A 13,454-nucleotide genomic window follows, 5' to 3' on the forward strand; every position below is an offset into this window, starting at 1 on the left:
GAGGGAGGGAGGGAGGAGGGAGGGGGAGGCTAGAGTAGTGAAAGCGGCAACAGAAAGGAGACGTATCAACCAATTTCAGAAGTATCGGAAATGTCAGCATGCCTTAGCTTTAGGAAAATATGGAAGAGATAGACAAAAATATTCCTCCAATCCAAGGAGGAGAAGCATCACTGAAGGAAGAGAAAATGAAGGACTCACTTTCCTGAGTTTTCACTTTTTTTTTTTTTTTTGGTTTTTCGAGACAGGGTTTCTCTGTGTAGCTTTGCGCCTTTCCTGGAACTCGCTTTGGAGACCAGGCTGGCCTCGAACTCACAGAGATCCGCCTGGCTCTGCCTCCCGAGTGCTGGGATTAAAGGCGTGCGCCACCACCGCCCGGCGAGTTTTCACTTTTTTAAGCACTTTCATCTTCAGACTTTTTAGACGTGTTTAAAAACAAATTTCTTTATGCATCTCTCTATTGATGGACACCTAGGCTGGCTTCATCTCTACGGTGACTAGTGATGCCATAGCACAGATGCACAGGGATCTTTGTAGAGTGCTGGCCTAGACTCCTTTGGGTGTGTGCCAGGGGTGGTAGAGCTGGACCATATGGTAGTTCTCTTTTTAACATTTGGAGGCACCCTCACTTTGATTTCCACAGTGACCAAACTCATTTTCATTCCCACCAGCAGGGTTTCCTTCCTCCCCACTCTGTCCCCCCCTAACACTTTTGGGATTAGTCTTCTTCCATTTCTGGTTGTAAGCCTAGACATCAATGGCTGAGCCATCTCTCCAGCCCATTATCAGTCTTCTTAATGGTGGCCTTTCTGACTGGGGTAAATAGGAATCTCAAAGCAGTTTTAATTTTAATTTTCCTGGTGGCTAAGAATGTTGAACATGATTTCATATGTGTATTCACCATTTGTACTTCATCTTTTAAGAAGGTCTCTTCTATCTCCTGGGTAGACTGGGGGAAGGTGGAAATGGGAACATGAGGGATTGGGTTGAGGGGTGGGTGGAGGAGGAGAGTAATGAAAGAGATGATTTAATGGGGGAAGGCTTTTCAGGACAGGTAGAAATCTGATGCAAGGGAAACCCCTACGAATCTACAAGGATGATCCCAACTAACACTCCTAGCAATAGAGGATAGGTAGTCTTAACTGGCCATCTCCTGTGATCAGATTGGTTACTATCCCAATTGTTATCAGAGAGCCTTTGTCCAGTAACAGATAGAAACAGATACAGGGACCCACAGCCAAGCACTGAGCCAAGCCTGGGGAATCCTGTTGAGGAAAGGGAGGAAGGATTGTATGAGCCAGGGGGTTCAGGGTCATCACGGGGGAACCCACAGAAGCAACTGGCCTGCTCATGGGAGCTCACAGCCTATGCACCCATGGCTAGGGAGCCTGCATGGGACCAGTATAGACCCTCTGCATACATGTGACAATTGTGTGGCTTGGTCTAATGTGGGACTCCTGGCAATAAGAGGGACGCCTGTCCCTAACACTTTGGTTGGCTTTTGGGAACCTATTCCTAATGCTAGGTTGCCTTGCCCAGCCTTAATTCAAAAAGAGGAACTTCATCCTACCTAAACTTGATATGCCATGCTTTGTTGACACCCATGGGAGGCCTGTCCCTTTCTGAACAGAGGTAGAGGAGGGGTGGATTGGGGAGGAGACAGAGAGGAAGTGGGGTAGGGAATGGGAAGAGGGGGAGGGAGGGTTCAGTAAGGATGTAAAGTAAATAAAATTTTTTAAGTAATAAAAAAAAACTAAAAGAAAATGGAGGGGGGGTGCACGCCTTTAATCCCAGCACTCGGGAGGCAGAGCCAGGCAGATTTCTGTGAGTTTGAGGCCAGCCTGGGCTGCAGAGCGAGATCCAGGACAGGCACCAAAACTACATAGAGAAACCCTGTCTCGAAAAACCAAAAAAATAAAAAATAAAAGAAAATAAAGAATGTTTCTTCATTTTATTAGCCTACTTATTGTTTGTGCTTCATGTATGTGTATCAGTTCTCTCCTTCTACTTTTATGTGAGTTCTGGGAATCAAATGCAGGTAAAGGCACTTGGTATTTTCTTGGTGGCCTGCATTTGATCCCCAGAACTCACAAAGTTGTCCTCTACCTCCATATCTATGCTGTGGCATACATGTGCCTCCTCACACATACATAAATCATATATATATACACATATGAACATATACATCATACACACTTATGAACACACAGTAATAATTAAATAATTAAGAAAGGGGTTGGAGATGTAGGTCAGTTCCTAAAATGTTTACTTAGCATGCATTAAGCCTTGGGTTCGATCCCTAGCACTGCATAATTTGGACAAATTCTTGGAAAGTAGAAGGAGAAGAATCAAAGTTCAAGGTCATTTTTGGGTAGATAGCCAAAGCAAAGCCAGTCTGGACTACAGGGAACTCTCTCTTAAATTATGTATGAATAAACAAAAGTTAAAAGTTTCACTTGCAGCTGGGCGGTGGTGGCGCACGCCTTTAATCCCAGCACTCGGGAGGCAGAGTCAGGCGGATCTCTGTGAGTTCGAGGCCAGCCTGGGCTACCAAGTGAGTCCCAGGAAAGGCGCAAAGCTACACAGAGAAACCCTGTTTCGAAAAACCAAAAAAAAAAAAAAAAAAAAAAAAGTTTCACTTGCACAAATAAAAGCACACTCCCAGGAAGAAACTTCATAAACACTTGATGAAATTAAACTCAACCACCAATGAGATGTGTTACTTGATGGCTTAAACACCTTCAATTAGAAGTAAGAAGTGGGTCTTGCCTCTTCTAACAGATAACTCGCACAGTGAATGTAAATTGCGGTTTTATTCTTGAATAATAAAAATCTTCACAGGTTTTTGTGATGTAAGTGTATCTTCAAAACCATGTACTTTGTAAGCTCATATTAGGAGAACCATTCAAGCAACTATAGCATGGTTGGAGCAATCCAAGAAAGGCTTTCTCAGTGTGCTCACTAAAACTGCTTTTCAGATTACAGCAGTTTAATTTTTTTTCTATTCAACTGTCAAAAGTGTCTGCTGGTTTTCAGCCTTGACACATGGCATTGGTATGTGAGTTATACATTATATTCACACATAAATGTTAGGGAAACTTGCCTTGTTTTACTGCGTTTGAAGGCTCTGTTTCATTTCTATAGGAAATAACTTGATTGATGCTGTAAAATTCGTTTTGCGTTTATCTTCTTTGCCATGAAGGTTTTTCATATCCGTGTGTGCTACCTTTGCCTCAGAGTGTGAAAAGATAAGCATTTATTGAAGAATATCATTTGTTGTATGCGTTTTGGAGTCTCACATTTGACATTTGAATTAAATATATCCCAACTCTTCTTACAATTTACTTGTAAATGTATTATAGTTAGAAAACAATTTGTAGGGAAGTCCAATAATAAACTGGTTCAATAGGCCATTAGTCTCCAGTAATAAATAGGAGTTAAAAGGCTGCACAGTTAGGCTCTGGCATTCACATGGCACTCAATGCTGAACCAACCTGCTTCTTCCCTTGGCTCTCTGCAGGCCTCGGTGAAGCAATGGAAATTTGATTCCACTAATAAAAAAATGTTAGATAACATATTCCCTAAAACAGAAAGAAAGAAAAGGAGCCAGGTAATGGTGTCAAATACTTTTAATCCCAGTACTTGGGAGGCAGAGGTCAGCCTGATATACACAGAGCAAGTTCCAGGACAGCCAGAGATACACAGATAAACCCTGTCTTGATAAAAATAAATAAATAAATAGGAAAACAAATAAATAAATAGTCCTTCATGCAGAAAACATAAGGATTAATACAATAAATATACTTTTTTCACTTTTCTTATTTCTTTTAGTGCATGTGTGGGTGTAGAGACAAGAGAACAACTTGTGGGACTGGTCTCTCCTTTCAGCATTTAGGTTCCCTGGCCTGAAACGCACATCATCAGGCTCAAGGAAGCACCTTTACCCACTGAGCCAACTCAACACCCCAACTGGCACGATTGTGTTAGCAGTACTAGACAGTAGTTCAACAGGACACAGAAGACAGATGATGTGAAGATAAATCAAGGAAAGACTGAGTAGGAAGCGAGTTTATAAGTTGTCTGCCTAGCCACTCTGTTCCTTATAATCAAATAAGAAAGAAAAAGATGTAAAGGGAGAGGAGGGAGATGTGAGGTAGATAGAGGGAGATTTTATATCCTAGGCCAGCAGTTCTCAACCTGTAGGTCGTGACTCCTTTGGAGATCAACCACCCTTTCACAAGGGTGTCATATCAGATATTAACATTATGATTCATAACAGTAGCAAAATTACAGTTATGAAGTAGCAATGAAAATAATTTTATGGTTTGGGGTCACCACAACATGAGGAACTGTATTACAGGGTTGCAGCATTAGGAAGGCTGAGAACTACTGACCTAGTCTGTAATATTTTGTGGTTGGTTCTGTTTCTGGAAATCTATTTTAAATTCATTTATTGGATACAAACCAATTAATCCAGCCCAGTACTCAAGAGAAAGTAAGTTAAGCTCCCCATCTTGAAGGCATCAATGAATGTCTGGGCATGTTTTATGCTAATATATCCAAGTGTCACAGCAGGCAGGGAAATGATTCTCAAAGAGGAAAGAATGAAAACTAGGTTCAGCCCAACTTAGTCTGCAAGGCTGGATCAAACTTCTAGAAAATCGGATGCCAGGAAGTTTACTGCCAGCATATTTAAAGACAATATAATTTGGAAAAAGTTTCCTGGTATAATACAATCCCCAGTGTACAATTGCACAAGGAGGTAATAATTATATCAAAATGTAACTCAAAGTATATGTCATTTCTTCTAAGAAGATAGGTTCTAGGATAGTCTGCCTATACTAGTTTAAGGGCCTAGGGAAGGATCTGGCCTGGTCTTGATCATACAAATAGTGTAGAGGTCATTTGGGCTATTAGCCTGGTCCTGGCTGTGGGAGCTTGGAGGAGCCCCTGACCATATAGATAATGTAACGGTCATTTAGACCATTAGGTATTTCCCATCCTGGTTGGGGAAGCTTGGGGAGCTCCTGGCTGTTCAAATAATATAAGGGTCACTTAGATTACCAGCTCCTCTGGTCCTGGTTGTAAGAGCTTGATAAGGCCTGGCCCAACACATATCGAAGATCACCAAGGCTATTAATCACTTCTAATTCCCAGCCTTCCATAAAAACAGCTTATATGTCCTTTCCTTTGAAAGGACAATTCTGGGTGCTGAACATTCCTGGTTCCCCGGAGATCTGTGAGGGCAGGACCTTCTTGTTCACAACATTGTTCCATATTCTATCCCTGTACAGTGCTATAGCTCAGGAGTCCTTTCTTGGCTCTCACATTTCACCTTATTCAATCTCCTACCCTGAGTGATCTCAACTACTCCCAGGAGTTCTTTTGACACCTATGTAATAGATGGATCTAAAATTATCCTTACCCTGGCCTCTCTCGGTGCACCCATATTTAAATTTTCAACTGTGTCTCAAGCCATCTCAGCCTATCCAAACTCATTCTTTGTGTTCCTCTCCCCATGTCTCCATTGTGCTCCTTGCTCTAAATCTTCAGCCCTGTTATCCAAACACAAACTTGTTCTCAGTTCCCACCTGTCCTTCTTACCTCTCATAGGCTTTGACATAGATTTATCCTGATTATTTATAAGTCCTAAATAACTCAATTGAGTCCCTTATCTCAATCATTATCTGTACAGGCTGTCATTCATCTCCTACTCTACAGCAGTAACATAAAAATTGATTTCACTGTCTAGTCTCTCACCATTCTAATTTATCTTTTGTCAGGTTTATCTTGGTTAAAATATGGATCTGAGCTCATATATATCTCTATAAAAGCCTTGAATGGCTCACTAATGACTTCATTTTAAAGCTCAAGCTCTTTAAGGTCATATATAAGACTCTAAAATAAAATCTATCCTAATGTGTTTTAGCTGCATCTCCTATCACTGTCTCAACATTTCTTTAGCAAACCAGTCATTACCTGAAAATGTCACGTGTATCGACATACATAGACATACATACACACATGCTCTTTCCTCTGCCTGAAGACCCGATACGCTCTGCTCTGCTTAGAAATTGTTTCCATTGTTTGCAAAGGCCCTTTTCTGAAAAGCTAACTTCCCTGGGTGAAAACTCATTTCACTTTCTGTACCCCACAATATTTTTCATACACTAACAGTATTTGTCTGACACCTGTATGTTGTTAATGCTTTTAGGACTGTTTCAATTTCAAATTTTCTATCTTAGCCTTCTTATAAGATGAAAAATGAGGGTGGAGATATGGAGTTACAGCTTTGTGGTTACATGCCCATTGTGTTGTAGAATATTATTTTAAGATGTATTACATTTGTTCATGCTGTGGAACATTTGCTTAATGATGCAAAGATGTGTTGCATTCTCTTATGTTGCATTTGTTTAACTCTGTGAAGCTGTGTTACTGTGCCTGTCTAAAATACCTGATGGCCTTATAAAGAGCTGAACAGTCAATAGCAAGGGAGGAGAAAGGATAGGTTGGGCTGGCAGGCAGAGAGAATAAATAGAAGGAGAAATCTGAGAGGAAATGTAAAAGCAAGAGAACAAGAAGAGGAGGATTCTAGGAGCCAGCCACCCAGCCACCCAGCCACCCAGCCAGCCATGGAGTAAGAGTGAAAGTAAGATATACAGAAGTAAGAAAAGGAAAAGGCCCAGAGGCAAAAGGTAGACGGGACAATTTAAAGTTAAGAAAAGCTGGCAAGAAACAAGCCAAGCTAAGAACATTTGTAAGTAATAATAAGTCTCTCCATTATTTGGGAGCTGGCCCCCAAAAAAGCAAAGAGTAAAAAGAGAAAAACATCCAACAACATTTTGGCACCCAACCTGGAGCTAGAGTAAAAGAAAACCCAACAACACTGTTGCTTTTCCAGAAGACCAGAGTGTGGTTCCCAGTACCACGTAGGGCAGTTCACAACCACCTATAGCTCTAGCCAGGGGGTGCAAAGTCCTCTTCTGGTTACTGCAGGCATACACACACACACACACACACACACACACACACACACACACACACAAATAAATAATAAATCAGAATATAAATTTGTCAGGTGTCTTAGGTTTTTATTGCTGTGAAGAGACACCATGACCACGGCAACTTTTTTGTTTGTTTGTTTGTTTGTTTCGAGACAGGGTTTCTCTGTGTAGTTTTGGTGCCTGTCCTGGATCTTGCTCTGTAGACCAGGCTGGCCTTGAACTCACAGAGATCTGCCTGGCTCTGCCTCCTGAGTGCTGGGATTAAAGGCGTGCACCACCACCGCCCAGCGGCAACTCTTAAAAATGAAAACATTTAATTGAGGGGACTCACTTACAGTTTCAGAGGTTCAGTCCATTATTATCATGATGAGGAGCATGGCAGTGTGCAGGCAGATGTGGTGCTGGAGCTGAGAGTCCTACATCTTGCAGGCGACAGGAGGTCAACTGAAAGTCACACTGAGGGAAGCTTGAGCAATACAGACCTCAAAGTCTGCCCCAATGGTGACACACTTCCTCCAACAAGGCCACACCTCCTAATAGTGCCACTCCCTTGGGAGCCATTTCTTTCAAACCATCACATCAGGCCACATTTTCTACTTTTAATTCAGAAAACACAAGTGCCAGTAACACCATTGACCTCCAGGCGGTCAAGATTAAGCTGAGAGATTTTTTTCCAATCTTTTGATTGGGGGTGAGGGGGAGCAACCAGTATCATTATGGGGGATTAAATGTCATTTCAAACTTACAGCACAAGTAAATAGCTTGGTAACATTAATACCTTTTCCATATTGACCATTCCCCATTTTCCACAATTCACAAAACATTGTTGCAAATCTACATTTCATATTAAGCTGTGACCAGGAAAACTAGGGGGAAAGGAGCCTACAAATGTATGCATCATCATGGAGACCTTCATCCTCAGAAGTATCTTCTATTGCACGACTTTGTTGTGAACTTGAGGCACTGAGTGACAATTACGAGTCCCATGATTACCAGGAAAATCTCCAGATGAGTCTGGGTGCTCCTGCGATCTCGGCACAGAAGCTTTTCTCAATTCCATCTCCAATAACAAAACCAAACATAAAAGTAGATGTACCACTGCAGAGCAAGTGGAGAAGAAATTCTCCGCACTCAGGCACCATTCGTTTGGGATGTTCTGTTTGTGAGCCTGGGTTCCACTCGCTGAGCCCTCTCTCTGGCCCGGCATCATTCATTTTGTTGTCGCTGTTTGCTTGGTTTGGTTTGGGTTTTGTAGGTACTGTTGCTGCTATTGTTGTTGTTCTCACTGTTGTTTTGAGGCGGGGCTTCTCTGTGTAGTCCTGGACCTTGCTATGTAGACCAGACTGGCTTTAAACTCACAGAGAGCCTCCTGCCTCTGCCAGCAAGGACTGAGATAAAAAGGTGTGCACTACCATGTCTGGCCACATCATTCTGTCTGGCCACATATAATCACAAATCCTAGACCATTCATAAACCCCAGAAAAGGATGAAAATCTTTATAGGGTTTAGATTTAGCTTCTAAGACAGAAACTGTGTGAAAAATGTTGGGGGGGGGGCGCTGGAGAGATACCTCAGCGGTTAAGAGCACAGACTGTTCTTCCAGAGATCCTGAGTTCAATTCCCAGCAACCACATGGAGGCTCCCAACCACCTGTAATGAGATCTGGTGCCCTCTTCTGGCCTGCAGGAACACATGCAGACAGAACACTGTATACATAATAAATAAATAAATATAAAAAAGAAAAACGTTGATACCTGTTAGAGGAAAAATTGACACTACTGTAACTATAGAATGATCATCAATGTATTATAAATTTCTGAAGCTTATTGGTAAAATAAAAACCTGTGATGAAAGCATTCCTATACAGTTAGGAAGAAAACATTTAAGTAATAGAGTAACACTATCTAAGTCATATCATAGCACTTACTTTGAGAGGAATAACTGGGAAGAAAATTGAACAAGATAAAGAAAGTAAGAGCCTCTCATAACAGTCCAAGCAAAAGATGCAGCCCTTAAATAAGATTGTGAGCTGGAAAGCAGACGTCTGAATCCTACTGAAGAGAGGACTGTGGCTCACAATAAATCACTAGTGTAAGGCCTCCAATTCTACCTAGAATTGATGGGGATAGCTATGAATTGGCTGGGTTCAGAGGTTGAAGAATAAAACAGTTCATTAAAAATCCCAGCACTCGGAAGGCAGAGCCAGGCAGATCTCTGTGAGTTTGAGGCCAGCCTGGTCTACAGAGCAAGGTACCAGGACAGGTACCAAAGCTACACAGAGAAACTTTGTCTTGAAAAACCAAGGGAAAAAAAAGATTCTAGTGATGGTACCTAGATGGTACACCTTTTCTTCTTCTTCTTCTTCTTCTTCTTCTTCTTCTTCTTCTTCTTCTTCTTCTTCTTCTTCTTCTCTCTCTCTCTCTCTCTCTCTCTCTCTCTCTCTCTCTCTCTCTCTCTCTCTCTCTCTTTTTCTGGTCATATATGTAAGGCATGAGACAGTAATGGGTGATGTGTGAAGGTGGGAAATAGGAAAACTTGAACCCAAATTCAGAATATCAATTAAGTAGCAGAAGCTGAAAATCATTCACTTCTGTGCTAAGGAAAGTGCAGACTCCTTGCATTGGATTCCAGAGGACATGGGAAACCACCAGAAAGCTATTACTAGGGAAATGACATGATTGATGGGGATCAGGAAAAAAATGGTTTAAGCTTCAGTGAAGCAAAAAAATATTTGGAAATTGTACATCTCGATTTCTTGACAAATGCCGTAATAGCTATTATAATGGTGCCAGCAGTATTTCAAATAGAAACAGATAAGTCATCCACTTAAGAAAATTTTATGTCAGTGTAGGTTGCAGTGAAGGGTTACAGTACAGAAACTCAAACTGACAAGTGAAAAGAGATTTTACATGCTCTGCTGAAACACTGGCAAGTCTTTGGTCATAGTTTATTTTGGAGGGGAAAATGTCTTAAAGGAGACTGCTTGAATGTCAGAGTATTTTGAAGCACTAAATATTTAAATAAAAATATTTCCTAGTTGGGACCATCTCAACTAATGATTCAGCAATTTACATGGTTGGGTATATTAGTCTTATGTTTACCAAAATAATTTGAATAAAATAGCCTCTGCTCACATAATAGCAATTATCTATACTGTAGTTCTATCCCTTATCAGAGTATTACTTTGATAGGGTTTCCATAACACAGTACTATAGATTTTGTACTTAAACAATATGGAGGCTGTAGAAGATCAAGAATAAGGTATCATGTGGCCCAGGCTGGCCTTAAACACAATGGAGCCAAAGATGACCTTAAACTTCTGATTCTTTTGTCTCCATCTCCCAAATGCTGGGATTACAGGCATGGACCACCATGCCTCATTTGTGTGGTACTGGAGATTGACCCCAAAGCTTTGGGCATGCTAGACAAGCACTCTGTCAGCTGAGCTACAGCATCATCTCTGTGTTTGGTTTCTTCTAAGGCAGTGGTTCTCAACCTTCCTAAAGCTGCAACAGTTCCTCATATGACGGTGACCTCAACCATAAAATTATCTTCATTGCTACTTCATAACTGTAATTTTGCTACGGTTATGAATTGTAATGTAAATATCTGATATGCAACCCCTGAGAAAGCATCATTTGACTGCTGTGGGATGGTCTGTATGTCAAGTGTGTTGCTGATTGGTCAATAAATAAATCACTGATTGGCCAGTGGCCAGGGAGGAAATATAGGCAGGACAAGGAGGAGAATAAAGCTGGGAAGTGGAAGGCTGAGTCAGAGAGACACTGTCAGCCGCCATGATGACAAACAACATGTGAAGATGCCGGTAAGCCACGAGCCACGTGGCAAGGTATAGATTTATAGAAATGGATTAATTTAAGATATAAGAACAGTTAGCAAGAAGCCTGGTATGGCCATACAGTTTGTAAGCAATATAAGTCTCTGTGTTTACTTGGTTGGGTCTGAGCGGCTGTGGGACTGGCGGGTGAGAGAGATTTGTCCTGACTGTGGGCCAGGCAGGAAAACTCTAGCTACATTCGACCCCCAAATAGGTCACAATCCACAGGTTGAGAACTGCTGTCCTAAGGCCTCTCCTTGGCTCAGAAAGCCCCTTTCTGCTCTGTCTTCATGTGGTCTTTCTTGCTTCTTTACACACAGAGAGATACTCTCTTACACCATATTTGTGAAGACACAAATATGTAATTCCAGCTACTTGGGAAACCCAGGTGGGAGGGTGGCAAATTCAAAGCCAGCCCAGGCTAGAGAGTTCAAGGCCAATGTGAGTAACTTAGGGAGATCCTGTCTCAAAAGAAATTTTTAAGCTCAAATTTTCTTTTTTAAATAAGGACTTCAGACTCCATTTAGATTGGATTAGGGTCTATCCTGAAAACCTCATTGCAACTTAACTACTTCCTTTATAATGTCCCTATCTCCAAATATAGTCACATTCTGAACTAGTTGTGGGAATTTTGAATTTTGGGAACACAATTAAATCCCTAACAGTTTTGGGTTACAAATAGCTAAAACCAACTCTAATTTCCATATAAAAGGAATGTATTGGGAATATTGGCCACAGAGTCTAGAATTAGCATGGTTTAGTTAGAAGCCAAGAGCAACGAACAGCCAGGCAGTGGTGGCACAGGCCTTTAATTCCAGCACTAGGGACGCAGAGGCAGGCAGAGGCTTGTAGATTTCTCTGAGTTCGAGGCCAGCCTGGTCTACAGAGCAAGTTCCAGGACAGCCAGGGCCACAAAGAGAAACCCTGTCTCCAAAAAACAACAACAACAAAAAGAACAGCCTCAACCTTCTTCTCCATGGAGTGCTGCAGTATTTGGTTGGCTTTGCAGGGCTGTGGTGGCGCACACCTTTAACCTCAGCGCTCAGAAGGCAGAGGCAGGTGGATCTCTAAGTTCAAGGCCAGCCTGGTCTACAGAGCAAGTTCCAGGACAGCCAGGGCTACACAGAGAAACCCTGTCTTGAAAAACAAAGAAACAAACAAAAAACGCACAAAGGAACCAACAGCAGCAAGAGGCCAATAATGAACTATGATTCTTCAGCTGCGACTGTGAGAGTCTAGATTGTTCTAGATTCCCCTATGTGTATTGTAATGACTGCCAATAAAAATCCTCAAAAATCAAAGGCATTAAATGAATCACTAAAAAGGAAGAGATTAAGATCACTACATTCTGGCTGGAGAGATGGCTCAGTGGATAAGAGCACTGGCTGTTCTTACAGAGGTCCTGAGTTCAATTCCCAGCAACCACATGGTGGCTCCCAACCATCTGTAATAAGAACTGGCACCCTCTTCTGGCCTGCAGGCAGAACACTGTATACATAATAAATAAATCTTCTTTAAAAAAAAATCACTACATTCTACCCTTACAGGAAGTCTTAAAGTAATCAACTTCTGAAGAAATACATAATACAGGAAGTAAACTGTCACAGTGTCCCACAAAAGCCCATGTTGGCTTGAGTGGCACTCCTGGGGAAGTGGGACACATAAAGGGTGAAGGGAAGTCAGGTCCTTGGGTGAATCTTTAAAAGGAATATTGGAGTCCCTGCCCCCAAGTGTCTCTCTTTGCCTCTCTTGTTCTTTGAACAAGCCTCCACTATCCACTCCCCCATGGTGGTTCTGGGGAACCACCTGCCCAAGGTAGCAGTTTTCTCCTTATAAAAAAACATTGAAAAATCAATAGCTCTCTTCTCTGGAAGGATGATTCTTCCCGTAATCAAGGCAAGTAAAACAATAACTATGCAAAAGAACAGCCGTTCATTGTGTTGTGCTTTGTTTTGTTTGTTTGGGGTTTTTTTTGGTTTTTCGAGACAGGATTTCTCTGTAGTTTTGGTGCCTGTCCTGGATCTCACTTTGTAGACCAGGCTGGCCTTGAACCCACAGAGATCTGCCTGGCTCTGCCTCCCCAGTGCTGGGATTCAAGGCGTGTGCAACACCACCGCCCGGCCTCATTATGTATTTTTTAAGTATGTATTTTGATTGCGCAAATACTAATAGACTCATTTACATATCAAGGACAAGTCGTAATTTTGGATCAGACTACAACAGAAATATTGGCCCTGAAGCAAGACTGTCCGGGCTGAAATCTTTGTCTCAGACCTTACCTTAAATTTAGGCAGCTTCCCTTCCGTGTTTCACCTAAAGAAGTGCTAACAGTTAACCATTCATACCTCAGTGTAGCTGTTAATGAGTGAAATCGTGTGCCAAGTCATCATGGAATTCACCAAGCACTTAAACTAAGCTTAAACTGGGCTTAGCCCATACTCATACTTTCGCATAGTAAAATGGTGACTTTCAGGAATCGTTAAGGCGTTCCCTGAGAACCTAAAATTAATACAGGACTTCAGAAGAGAGCAAAGGCTCCATCCACTAGGACTCCCCTTCTGACGATCTCCAAACGACTTTATTTCTTCACATTGTTTCATACTGAAGGTGCAGCA

Source organism: Peromyscus californicus, unplaced genomic scaffold (genome assembly GCF_007827085.1).
Source record: "Peromyscus californicus insignis strain IS unplaced genomic scaffold, ASM782708v3 Scaffold_7__1_contigs__length_154581171, whole genome shotgun sequence".
Classification (NCBI taxonomy): domain Eukaryota; kingdom Metazoa; phylum Chordata; class Mammalia; order Rodentia; family Cricetidae; genus Peromyscus; species Peromyscus californicus.